Consider the following 13,581-nt stretch of genomic DNA (forward strand, 5'->3'; position numbering starts at 1 on the left):
AAAGTGAAAATAAATGACAGCCAGCAAGAGCTATGAAAATTCAGTGTAAGAACTGCAAAGCTCTTTAGAAAGATTAGCTTATCAGGTCTAACACCACAGCTATGAAGACAGCAAAGGACACAAAGATCACTACATCCGCCTCTGAAATGCATTTAACCTGAAGTAGAACAAAAGCAAAAGGGTTGGGACAAAAACTGAACACCACCACCCTGCTGAAGTTGCAGGAGGATGTTAAGGAGGCAAAATGGAACTACCAACTTGGAATGTGGCTAGACCACTGCGGGCTAAAAGTCCTCCATTTATAGTTTGCATAGCGGCAGTTGTGTGTTTTGTTGTGAGGGGGAGGGAGGTTGTTGGTTTTTGTTTTTAAGAAGTAGTCAGTTGTTTGGACTTTAGTTTTAGATCTCAGACAGTGGATAAATTCTTCAGTCTTTGATCACAAAGATACATGTTTTTGTATTCAGAGGGATTCCTTATATAATATATTCTGCAAATCCTAGGCAGAAAGAGGCAAAAAAGAAGTGAACCCACACTCACACAACCTTCAGACTACCTGGTTTCAGTATTCCATATTAGTAGCACCACTCCAAGGATGTCAATATCCTTTTCCCCCAAAAGCATAAATCTGCAGTCAAGCAGCCAAAACAGAGTCATTCTAATTTCCCAACACTAATTCCCGTTTCTGAATTCTAATACGATAAATACTACTTTAGTGCAGATTTTTATTTAATTTCACACCAATTCATTTATGAATGTTACAGTACTATGGATGGAGGGTTCTAGAAGAACAATTTCAAAGCACTTCACAAAGATTAATCAAAACTTGGCAATTTTGCCAGGAGGGTGTGAGTCATAATTTAAACTAAAGCTACATCTGCACTACGAGATGAATTCAATTTTATTAAATTCAATTTTGTAATGCTGGGTTTTATAAACTCAAATTTGAGTATCCTCACCTTCCCATAAAGTCAGGTTAGTGCTGCCACACTAAACTGCCAAAACATCGACTGTTACAGTAGCGCATTGTGGGAACTTATCCCAGAGTTCCCTCAGCCCCAAAGCATTCTGGATTTTTTTGCTAGTGTAGTATGGAAAAAAATGCCCTAGAAGTGGTTGTGGGTGAGTCATGTCATCTTCTCACATTGCATTGCCCTCATTCCCCTCCCATGGAAAGCAAAGAGCCATTTTTTCAAAAGGAAAGAAGGAAAAAGTAGGGCATCCCAGGTAAAAGAAAACCAAACAGGCTAGCTTCAGAAGGTGACAACCATGTTAACTGGTTGCTCAGCCGCTTTTCCCTGGTTGAAAGAACACTTTTGCATTATTCCCTTTAGGTACAACTTTTGTCTGATCAGCCAACTAGTGAGCTAGGAAGGGGATTGTCATACTGCCCTGAGATCACCCAGGTGACTGTGCCATCTCAACTGATCCTGAACCTACTTTTTCCACCCCTTGAAACCACAAATAGCCAAATTAACTGAAATCTCTTGCTTTTATAACTCAAATACCAAAGGTTTTATAAAAAGCAGATGAAACATTTCTGAAAATATCATGGGAACAGATTACAACTTGTGATATCCAGCCACCTCTCCCGCCCCCACCATGTATGTTGAGGGCTAGTTGTGATGGTCCCTATGAAGGCTTTCTCCAAGGGGAGGGGAAGGCCTGCCCTGAATATCTATGAAAAACTACATACACTGAGGAATGGGGGACATAGATTAAGGGCCAGTTGAGATGACCAAGACCAAGCTTCCCGGATCGTGTTGCCTATGAGGGGCCATCCACTCTCCCTGCCTTCCCCCCAGCAACAGCCCCCAAAATGAAATCTTTGAAAAGGGAGGGGGATGACTTCTCCCCGGCGATAGTTAGTCCTAAAAAAATCTTCCCCACCTTTGAAGTCTTCACGATTCACAAGCCCAGATATGGTGCTGTCTGCCAGCACTGTCTGCACTGCACCACAGGCATGTGCTTTTATTGGGTTGGAGGCTAGCCATGTGATGTGGTTAAGTGGGGGACAGACCCCTAACTGCAGAAAAGAAGTTTCTTGGCTGCTCATACAAGCATGATGCCCACAGCCTAGCCACCATGTGGCATGGTGGGGCAGGGGTTGGCGCCAGCACCGAAACAAATCTCCTCCTATATCCTATGTAGGGAAGAAGCCACCGTCACGTGCTGGGGCTATATTTTCATAGCTAGATGCGATTGCTGTAGTGATCATAAAGAAATGAATTCAAAAGGGGCCCAGGTTCCCACTTCGATTTCCCAGGCTTCCCGGTGCCCAATTCAAATTCGCAGGCTTCCTGTTACCTACTTCCTGGGTACCCGGAGAGCAGCAGAGATGGAAGTGGCCAGAGCAGACGGCTGTGGGGCACTGTGGAATACATACGGGACGCCTCTGGAGACCAGTAAAGTTGTAGCAACCCTGGATAGTAATGTATCTTTTAATGGAAACTTAGTATTACTATGAATCTTTGTAACAGACCACAGACTTTTGTATTACTCTTTAGATGTGTTATTTTATAGTACTTTGTATTATCCTTTATATGTTATTTTATACTCAGAAGACACTTTGTACTGACTCCATATTGAAGGAAATGCTCTGTTGTATTAGCCTGTAAACCTTGTGCTGTTGCTGTGTGAGGATGGGTGTGTGAGAGATCCCTCCAGAAGTGTGAATGTGGATGCTTACCTTACTGTCTGGAGCCAGCTTGCCTGGACAACAAAGACTTAGTGGCCGAAAAAACAATGAGAACTGAACTCTACAGCAGTAAGCCACCCAGAAAGGAAGATTAAGTCCCATCTGCAGGTGATGCGTCACTCAGCAACCTGGGGCAGCGGGAAAGGATCAACCCCATCGGCCATTGACTAGCGACATAGTGCCTGGGGCAGTGGGACAGAACCATGACTATGGACTAAGAGCTATAAAAATGGTGTGCACCACTACAGGGTTGGGTTCCTCTTCTTCTCACCTTGTCATCATCAGAGCACTGATCCAGACCAACAGAACCTCACTCCACACTCATATCTAATCCGTCTGGCCAAAGTGAGCAACTTTGGTAACTATAAGCAACCACAAGATGGTGCATGCACGTGTGTGTGTCTGTGAGTAAACTGAGTATATATTATATATGCACAGAATATGATTTGTGCTGTATTCTCAATAAATGTGGCATTCTTGCCTTATCCCTCTGTAAAGATCCCATGTGTTTCTCATAAGCATAAGAGTCGATTTAAAAAAGTGCCATTTCCACATTACTGACCTTTTAAATTCAACCTTGACGCTATGCTGACTCGCATGGTGGGTGTACAATAATAACCGACCCTATTGTTCCCCTAAAAAAATTTGATCTAATGGCATTCACAGTGAAGACAGTGACGTTGTAAAAATTGAGCTAACTGCCTTAAAATCAACTATCACGTAGTGTAGACATAGCACAAGGAGTAGAGTTTAAGTGACTTGCCCTCAACCCTGGAAACAGGACTAAATAGATCCAGATATCTTGACTCCCAGACCTCTGCACCCAATATACCTAGGTAAGAATCATTTAGCATTACAGATAAGTTGCTCCTTTAGGAAATTTATGCCCAATTCCTCAGCACGCTAGAAATTTTCAGGCCTTTTTACAAACTCACGTTTGATGTACACCCATCCATAGGTGCTGAAAGGATGCAGCACCCCCTGACTTGAAGTGGTTTCCATTATATACAGGGTTTAGAATTTGGTTCAGTGTCTGTCAGCACTATAAATAAATTGGTCCAGCACCCCTATAACCACCTTAGGATGGCCTCAAGCTTACAATAGTAAAAGTTGCCTTGCTCCATTTCTAAAGTGCTCTAGGAACAATCCTGTCTTGGTAGGAAAGGCAACTAGAAACCCCACCATAGAAAACTATTTGCCACTATTCTACCATATTACCAGTATAGTCAAGGAGCTCATCAGTGGTCAAACTGTGGCAGACATTGGGTAGCAAAATGATGTTAAACAAACCACGATCATGACAACTATTCATCTACACTACCCTTCTGAGCTTTAACGGAAAAATACCAATGTTTGCAATATTTTATCTGTCCTTCGGAGTTACCTCTTCTCCTCTAACACCCTAACTCAGAGAGAGTAATATATTGGACTGTACTTTTCACAAGCAAAACAATTTCAAAAAAGAATGATGGTGCAAAGAGAGAGAAAGAATCACCTTGCAGTTAGCAGAGATGAGAGTTGGGACAGCCGGAAGGGGAAGAAATTGGGGATTAAACTATCACTTCTCCTCCATCTTTTTCTCCTAACTCTTTCAAAATATGAATGACTAACTCAAACCAGATCTGCTCTCTCACCAGACATGAAACAAGTTTAGATCTCAACTCTGCAGGCTAGGACCGGTTCTGCAAAACATATGCAAAACTGGCACTGTTCAACACTTCACAAAAACACTTTTCAGCCATCTGGTCACCTTTTATTCTCAAAGACTTTTCTGCTGCATTTCACACTTTTCAATATCTTTTTATTGGGAGAGGACTAAATATGGTGCAGCATAATCCATTTGAGCAATTTTTCAAAAAATCACCTCTGACTTTAGATATCCAAGTCATGAGCACTCAACTTGAGATCCTTGATCTTCATTTTCAGGAGGTGCTGATCACAAACTCCAATTAAAGTAAACAGGAGTGCACATGCTAAGCAACTGTTAAAAGGAGGTCACAAAACATCAAGATTAGATACCCAGTATAAGCAGCTACGTTTGGAAAACTCAGGCATTAGAAGCTAACAGCCTCATTTCACAGCAGCAAATTGAAGAGGAAGATGACATATCTTAATTATTTTCTTAAACAATTAGATATGAAAATCTGATACTATGCACATCGTCTGACAATCTGCCACACTATGCCAGGTATACTTCCACGTCAATTATTTTTGCTGCCTTAGAATCTCAGAATTTATTGAAACTCAAAGTTAACATGCAGTAGCTGAAGAAGTGGGTCTGTCCCACGAAAGCTCATCACCTAATAAATTCTTTTATTATCCTATAGGCCGTGTCTACATGTGCCCCAAACTTCGAAATGGCCACGCAAATGGCCATTTCGAAGTTTACTAATGAAGCGCTGAAATGCATATTCAGCGCTTCATTAGCATGCGGGCGGCAGCGGCGCTTCGAAATTGCCGCCGCTTGCCTCGTCCAGACGGGTCTCCTTTTCGAAAGAACCCCGCCTACTTCGAAGTCCCCTTATTCCCACAAGCTGATGGGAATAAGGGGACCTCGAAGTAGGCGGGGTCCTTTCGAAAAGGAGCCCCGTCTGGACGAGACGCGCGGTGGCAAGTTCGAAGCGCCGCTGCCGCCCGCATGCTAATGAAGCGCTGAATATGTATTTCAGCGTTTCATTATTAAACTTCGAAATGGCCTTTTGCGTGGCCATTTCGAAGTTCGGGGCATGTGTAGACGTAGCCATAAAGCGCTACATGACTTCTTTTTTGTTTTGACACAGTAGTACTGTGAGAGAGACTGCAATATGGTTTGGGCACTTCTGGGAGAATTTAAACCTAACAGCAAGTAACCACTTTCACCTGCCAGATAACAATTACTTTTTTTGGCCAAGTTGATCTTATTGTTAAATATTAAACCATTACCAACTGTAATATACAGCATAGGAAAAAAATTAAGCATTAAACATTTTACATTGTGAGGTTTGTATTGAAAAGTTAAAAAAGAAACCTTTAATAAAAAAATTCTTTGCAGAGGAGAGAGAGTTTCTTTTGTCTCTCTGGGTATCTGACAGCCTACCCTGATAGCCAGCTTTCTTCCCTTGCTCATGGCTTTCCAGGAGCTTCACACCATACTTACAGTATGCAAGATGTTCCCCTATTTGCTTTCTACCCTGGTCTAAGATTAATAGAATTCTAAGAACAAGGGATTTGGGGAGGAAAAAAAAAAAAAAAGAAAAAGAGAGGCATATAAGGACACAAAGTTGCTAACTACTGTTTTAATCAAGTCTGTGAAGAGAGAGGAGGGAAAAAAAACCCCCACACATTTTTTTCTCTACCAGCTGTCATTAAGGATCACAAGCAGATAAACTAAAGCCTGACTACATTTCATGTATTATTGCCATGAGCTAGCTCAGGCATAGAAAGACTACGTAACTTATTTGGACTCATGGGACCTTCAAATGTCCCAGTTCCCAATCTAACCACTATGTCACACTGTCTTAAACTTGAACAGGAACTTAATTAATACAATAAAATATCCAGTTTTACTAATTTAAAGTGAAGCTCTTACCAATATTCTTTTGGGCTGTCAAAATATCTAATTATATAGATAAACCCGCTGGCTTCAAATCCATTGACTATACTAAGCTAATGGTAGAGGCTTCCAGGAAAACAACAGAACTTCAGCACTTTCCTGAATCAGGGTCTTCATTAGGAGAACTTTCAAGTGTTTATCGGTTTACCTCTCTATCTGAAAACTAAAATAGTTCCTTCTGTTCTACAGTCATGTGGTGGAAAAATCAATCCTGTTGCTCTCAGTAAGCAAGCTGCTACAGTCACACATTTCTTCAATGAAATACATTTGAGAAAGGAGGGAGAAAAACAGGTAGTAGTATTGGAGGGGTAGCCATGTTAGTCTGGATCTGTAACAGCAACGAAGGGTCCTGTGGCACCTTATAGACTAACAGAAAAGTAGGTAGTAGTAGGCATCCTTCCATCCCGAGGGATCATGGATTTGCATCCCAGTTGGTCTGATTCGAGCAGCGTCTTCTGTGGCTGTGCAATCCAATCCGGGAGTGGCAGTCCTTTCCGCACCGTGAGCGGCAGTAGGCAGATGTCGCTCTGGTATCACGGGCACAGATCTTCCTGAGGGCTCTCCTGTCTTCTGCTTCCTTCACCAAGGTAGTTTCATACATAACAAGAGCTTCCTTCACTCCCTGTTTCCAGGCATGCCTGTCTGAGACGAGCGAATGACAGGTGTTCATACTGATAGAGAGAGCTGTGAGGTCACGCTTGCACGTGTCCTTGTAGTGCAATTTAGGTCGCCCTTTCAACCTCTTTCGAGACACCAGATCGCTGAAGAGGAGGTCCTTCGGTATTCGGCCATCCGTCACACGTGAGACATGGCCCAGCCAGCGCATACGCCTCTGTTTGAGAAGGGTGAACATGGAGGCAGTGCCTGCCCTCTCAAGCACTGCACTATTGGGGACCTTGTCCTGCCATGAGACACCGAGTATGCGCCTAAGGCAGCACATGTGGAATGTTTTGAGCTGCTGCTCTTGTTTTGAGCGCAAAAACAGGTACGCTAGCATTAATACCCTTAATGATAAATGACTCCTCCGCACCCGCTCTTCTTCCTTCTCTCTCCTGGCCCCTGCTACATAAACCCTGGATTCTTATTTTTGCACCAAATTTGAAGTGAGTCTCACCTACAAAAGCTCATGACCTAATTAATAAAATTGCTAGTCTTTAAGGCGCTACAGGACTACTCTGGGGTTTGTTTGTTTTTTTGAAGACACAATAGATCAACTACACAGGTAACTTAACAGGTCTAAAATTCAGGTTTGAAGCAGCTAGATGCTATAAAACCAGACTCAAGATCAAGGAGAATTAACTTATTTCATCCTACTGAGGTAGCACTAGGTAATTTACTAAATGTACAGTTTTCCTGATGAAATCTTAAAAACCCATTCTCCCTGCTCTAAGCGTTAAATGTATTGTTCATTGTAGAGACTATTGCACTCTGCACCCTGGCTCTTTGTGGTGCCAGGTACAAGTAGGTACAAATGCTACAGGAACAAAAGGTGCTTACTGATGTAATTTCCTGTCTGCAGGCACACAGAGTAATGTGCAGTGTGCTGAACTGTTCAAATCAAGTGATCAATTTCAGAGGACATAAATGAAAATTTAAACAAAAAACCCTACAAATTTAATATGCAGCTGAAAAATTTAAAATCTTAAAAAGTCAGGTAGATTAAGGCCAGTGATTAGTCCCATATAAATACAAAATGAGCTAAGTTTACAGCTATCATTTCTCCTCCATGGCACTGTCATTTTGCAGCTTTATAAGAATAGGAAAGTGGTGACAACATGAATAAGGTCAGCTGAGCACAGGAAAACAAAGCAGACATGTAGCACTTTAAAGACTACGAAAATAATTTATTAGGTGATGAGCTGCTAAGAGTTATACTAGATCAAAGGGCTAGTTCTTTCACAGGGAGCCCTTTATATGTAAGGATTTCTCATTACCTACATGGTATGGATCCAACCTTGCTCTTTCACCTCCCACATGTGCCCTCTAGATTTCAAAATATAACATTCTTGACATGCAGTATGGTTCTCTGTACTCTTCTACACTGCAATAATTTCCCAGTACTTCTCTCCTCTTGTTCCAGAGGGAATCTTGTCTGTGCAAGTTACCATGAACCTTGCAGCTCTCAGTATCTCTTCCTTATAACATACTGATAGTCTTTACTGGTGTTGGTCAGGTCCTTTAAACCCACTTTTTTTTTTTTTTTTTTAAATAAAAGGAAAATGTACATGCTTTATTTAAAATTATTGTAGTTTTCAAAAACTTATTTTTATGAAAACAAAAAGCAGTCCTGTAGCACTTTAAAGCACTTTAACAAAAGAATTCATTAAGTGATGAGCTTTCATGTGACATACCCACTTCTTCAGATCATGGCCTTACCAGAACAGACTCAATATATAAAGCACAGAGGTCCAAAAATTATCAAAAATCGTTAGGAAGATTTGTTAACCTTGACAATTTTTGGGCTTCTGTGCTTAATATATTGAGTCTGTTCTGGTAAGGCTATGATGGGAAGAAGTGGGTCTGTGCCACGAAAGCTCATCACCTAATTATTTTGTTAGTCTTTAAAGTGTTACATGACTGCTTTTTTGTTTTTATAGCGTACAAACTAACACTGCTATTTCTCTCTCATTATTTTTGTGGAGTTAATTTTTAATGTGGATTTCTTAAGAAAGGGATTGTTAAAATTTGTCTGTTTTTTTTTTTTTAGTAATTTTTTAAATTGGGAATTCCATAAAGTTTTTTTTCCCTTCATCCCCATATACTCTTATAATTTGCTATGGTTTTAACAAAAAAGGGCTAGAGTCAGCTTGGTTTCCAATAACATTTTCTTGTAGTTTTCAAACCTTAAACATTAAGGTAACTTTGCCAAAACAAAACACTACTCAATTTCTCAGTTTTATCTTTTTTTCTGTAAGGTTTATTGAGAAGCAGTCCTATTCCAGGTTCATTCTATTTTTCTGGCTCATTTTGGTTGAGTAGATATAGCTCCTTCCTAACAGTTTCCATAAAATCCTTCTGCATTTCTATCCTTTAATCTCGTCTTTCCTGTTGAATACACAAAGTAAAACTCATTTGATCTAGTACAGTAGAAAGGAAGGTCTCTGAACCAATTTTTTTATTGTACCTCTCTTATCCTACTGTAACAGCAGATGCACCTAGGTCGTCAGCAAAAGGGAATGAGTCTGCAACCTTAGGGGTTAAACCCTGTACTCCACCACAAGCTCAAAGCCAGCTGCGTCTCCAACAAGACTTCATTTTCCCCAGTATGGGGTCTTGGCACCTCTGGGGTTACACACAATATTCTATTCACCTCTACCTTCAATGTACTGTCCTGACGTGTTAGATTTTTAAAAAGAAAAATATTTTGGATCATACCATCTTCTGCTCAAGGCTATCAGCGTGCTCGAGACACAAACATTAATTACATCTCAATAACCACCGTTATCTTTTCATCAGTAGAAAAAAAAAGTGCTGACAAAACAAAACAGTTCAGCAGCGCTTCAAAGACTAACAAAATAATACTAACAACAAGACGTGTGACATTTAAGTAACCTGCAAACTCACTAGTCACCATGGGCAGCAGGGGCCAAAAGCAAAACCCACATCTCCTGACTCCATCTTTTAACCAGTAAACTATGCCTCAAGCTAATTTTGCTTCTTCTCCCCGTCCAGGCTCCCTCTTCCAACTATTCCATTATATTCAAAATCGCACAAAGTCTCAGTTCCATTTTCACCTACCTCTATCACATTAAGGGCTATACTAGGATGAAGTTTGACACTTCATATCTTTACAGAGGTTGTCTGCATTCTGAAGCTAGCACACGCCACTTCCAAACACACCAGGGCAGAGACTATCTTCTGCTATGCTTGCTCATCACTGAGCTACTGGGTCCTCATTAAGTCCCAGAGCTCAAGGCTGTGAGCTTTCTGGCCATACTGCAAGACCTACATTTCCCAAGTTTCACTTAAGGCACTGTTTTGCAAACTGTGTTCAGTGGAACACTGGTGTTCCGCAAAAAAAAAAATTGATGCTAGCAGTATTTTTCCTTCTAAAATACTAAATATTAAATTATGGGTGCATCAAAAATACTAAGGCATTTGAACAGTACTTAGATTGCATGTATATTATTTATAACACTTTCATAATAGTATAGTTATTATGCAACTCATGCTGAAACAATCAGTCGATTTGGATTGTTTCAGCATGAGTCGTGTTCAGAGAAATAATGTGATGCTGCAGCTGATACGAAGATCCAACTCTCCAGCCCAGTTCCTAATATTAAGCAGATTTGTGATCAAAAGATGCAAAAACACTCTTCCCATTAAAAACCTGTTAAATGTTATTTTTATTTTCCAGTTGTTTTCTATTAAAAAATTATAAAAAACAACATTCAAAAATATTTTCCAGTATCTAATTTGTTTTGCATTTCTTTTTTCATACTTTTTTAAACACACTTTAAGGAAGGACAGTCCATTTTTTGAACAATAATATCCTTTCCATTTTTGTACAAAAGAATGACACTAACCTTCCCTCTTTCGGCTGTTATATTGTTGGGGTTTTTTGGGCTTATACTTGATTTTTATACTTAATTATGAGGTTGCTAACTGTCCTCCAATCAGAAACACAATTAGTTTGGGCAATACTGACCGAAGGAGTTGATTAGCTCATGAGAGTCCAGATGAATAGACAGAATCATTGTTTTTGACTATCAGGGGGGTTTTATCATACAATGTTTATAAATATAGAGCAGTAAGTATTCACGTTTAATAAAGGCACACAATTACCAGTTTCCCTAACCATTCCCTTTTCAGTAAACTAATACATTGCTTCACACATCTCCTGATATTATACGTTCTCTTCACTGTCTACCTCCATATCACTCTTCAAATTTCAGTGAAGCCCATAACCCACCTTACTGCCATGTTCCATGTAAATATAACTTTCCATCCACAACCGTACCAATTGCCCATCTGTTTCACTCCCTATTCACTACATCACCCCACAGCTGTCCAAACAGTTGTGTAGAGACAACCATTGTTCTCCAGGACCGTTTGAAACTCAAACACTGACGTGATAAAAATCTGAATCAAACACACTAGTTATAAAATAGAAGTGCAAGCGACTTCCTTATCCAAAACAAAGAAAAAAAAATAGACCATTCATGTGTGATTTTTAAATTTTCATTTTAAAAATAGTTAAGATATTTGTAAATGTTTTTTACCTACTTTAAGTGTTCCTCAGTCTCCCATATTCTCTACATATGATGAAAAATATTTACTTTGCACCTAAAGTACTGAAGCACATGATTCCGATGGCCCATTACAAGAGTGAAGTAATACTAGTATGATTATTTTTAACTTGACATGAAGAGGTGGATTTAAGCTGCCAACAGGACCATTCAGATTGCTGTACCTACACAGAGACATCAAGGGGTTCATCCAAATGGAACAGCTTGCAAAATAAGATTGCAAGCCAATCAAAATCGGTGACCTCTACGTACAACAAAACAGTTTAAAGGCTGACTTCTTTATTCCATAAAAGTTCAACTTTACTTTCTTCTGCTAAAATTAAAACGCTTACACCTCTCAGGTAAATACTCTATTTTTAAGAGCAATTACATTCTCTAAAATATCTGAAATTACACAGATAATTTTAAGTGTAAAAGTAAAGTTTTTCCAAATTCCAGTTAATAGTATAACTTTTTGTATAAAACAAGCCAATATTATTAAGTGGCTGTTTTGGTTTATTAAAGCCACACGAAAAATATGAAATTAGCATATATGGACTGGGGATTTCATTGAGAGCTGGACATGAAGCACTGCAGACCCATTTGAATCCAAGTCACACAACACTTTCGTGGATAACAGTGTCAAGAAGATGGATGAAGTACACATTGTCAAGAACTTTAGACCAAATACTTAGCAGGAACTTTTTATACTTCTTAAAAAAAGTTGCAAAACTCTATTTTAGTGCCAGCTAGAATAATTTTCTTGGATTTAAGCACTGAACTCCAATGAAGACACACTAAAATAGCAGAACTGAGAATTAATTGCAGGAGAACCAGCCGGTGCAAATGACAAAGCTTACTGTTACTGACCAAGCTGAGTAAACCACTAAAAACACACACACACACACACACACACACACAAAAACTTATCAATACTGAAAAGTAAATTAATTTTTTTCAAAGTTTCAACAATGATCATTTGAAGTATTAACAGCAGAAGACAGGAAACTTTTTTAAAGATATAAAAAGTGTCCCTGTCAGGTTAAATTTCTAATGTATACCGTTATCAGGCCCAATTCCAATTCTGGTTACAGTTTAGTTGGCAGTAATGCCACTAACTTCTGAACCTGAACTCATCAGAAACCAGCCTAACGCAAAAAACAGCAATCCTGATATATGTGACCAGATCCACTCATTGCTCCCCCAAACACAACCATTCAACCCTCTGACCATTAAGTGCAACAAATCAGAAGTGGGATAAAGCACCATTCACCAAGTCTGCTCTCAGCTGTGACATACAGGTGCACAACATACTTGCCATTAAACACAAACCAATGTAATTTCTATGGGGATGAACACTAGCTGTTCTTCTAAAACTCTCTCCTGTTGTGGCTGGTTACCTGTGAGCTTCAGAGACAGATATGACACAGCCTTCCTCCTGACTCCACTACTGCAATCAATACTGTATCTCCTACAATGAACAAGGGAAGGAGACAGCCTAGAGCTGTGGTTTGCGGTCTCCTGGCAAAAAGGGGAATTTTGACATGAAGGTCACTCCACCAACTGCCACCCACCACAGCCATATTAAAGCCCCCTTGACAGTCAGATCTCTACACTCCCAGCCAACTGAGCCAGTCCAGATAGCCAGCGAACCCCACTAAAAACACTTCCACCCAAAGTCCCCTCCACCCTAGAGCAAGCCAGACCCCCCACTACCAGTTCTGTCACACAGACTCACCCAGGCTCTACCCCAAACACCCTAACGCCAAGCCCCCTGCCACCCTGCTGCTGCCCCCCACCCCCCCAACTCCCACCCTGAGAATCACCCAGTTACCCCACTTCTGCTACCGCAGGAATCACCCAGTCACTCAGCTGCTGCCCAGCTCCCCCTCCAATGCCACCCCAAGAATCACTCCCAGCCCCACCCCAGGAATCACCCTAACATCCCGCCACTGCTCAGACCCCACCCCCCCGGAATCACCCCCTCACCTGCTGCTGCCCAGAACGCCACCACATCACCACGCCCGCGCCAGGAATCGCCCCGCTGCTGCCCCGAGGCCCCCCCA

At 40.7% G+C, this 13,581-nt stretch overlaps 1 protein-coding gene across 5 annotated transcripts in view; it reads right to left on the reverse strand.

The window, feature by feature from the left end:
• Positions 1-13,581, reverse strand: part of TEX2 (testis expressed 2) — a 148,945-nt gene that overhangs the window by 135,012 nt on the left and 352 nt on the right. The window contains exon 1 of one of the 5 annotated variants that reach the window (XM_075014287.1): positions 13,505-13,581. The exons of 3 other annotated variants lie outside the window; for them this stretch is intronic. The gene's annotated coding sequence lies outside the window, so the exon portion shown is untranslated. The remainder of the gene's footprint in view (positions 1-13,504) is intronic. One more of the 5 variants, XM_075014290.1, reaches the window with a different exon arrangement.

Source organism: Carettochelys insculpta, chromosome 20, assembly GCF_033958435.1.
Source record: "Carettochelys insculpta isolate YL-2023 chromosome 20, ASM3395843v1, whole genome shotgun sequence".
Taxonomy (NCBI): Eukaryota; Metazoa; Chordata; order Testudines; family Carettochelyidae; genus Carettochelys; species Carettochelys insculpta.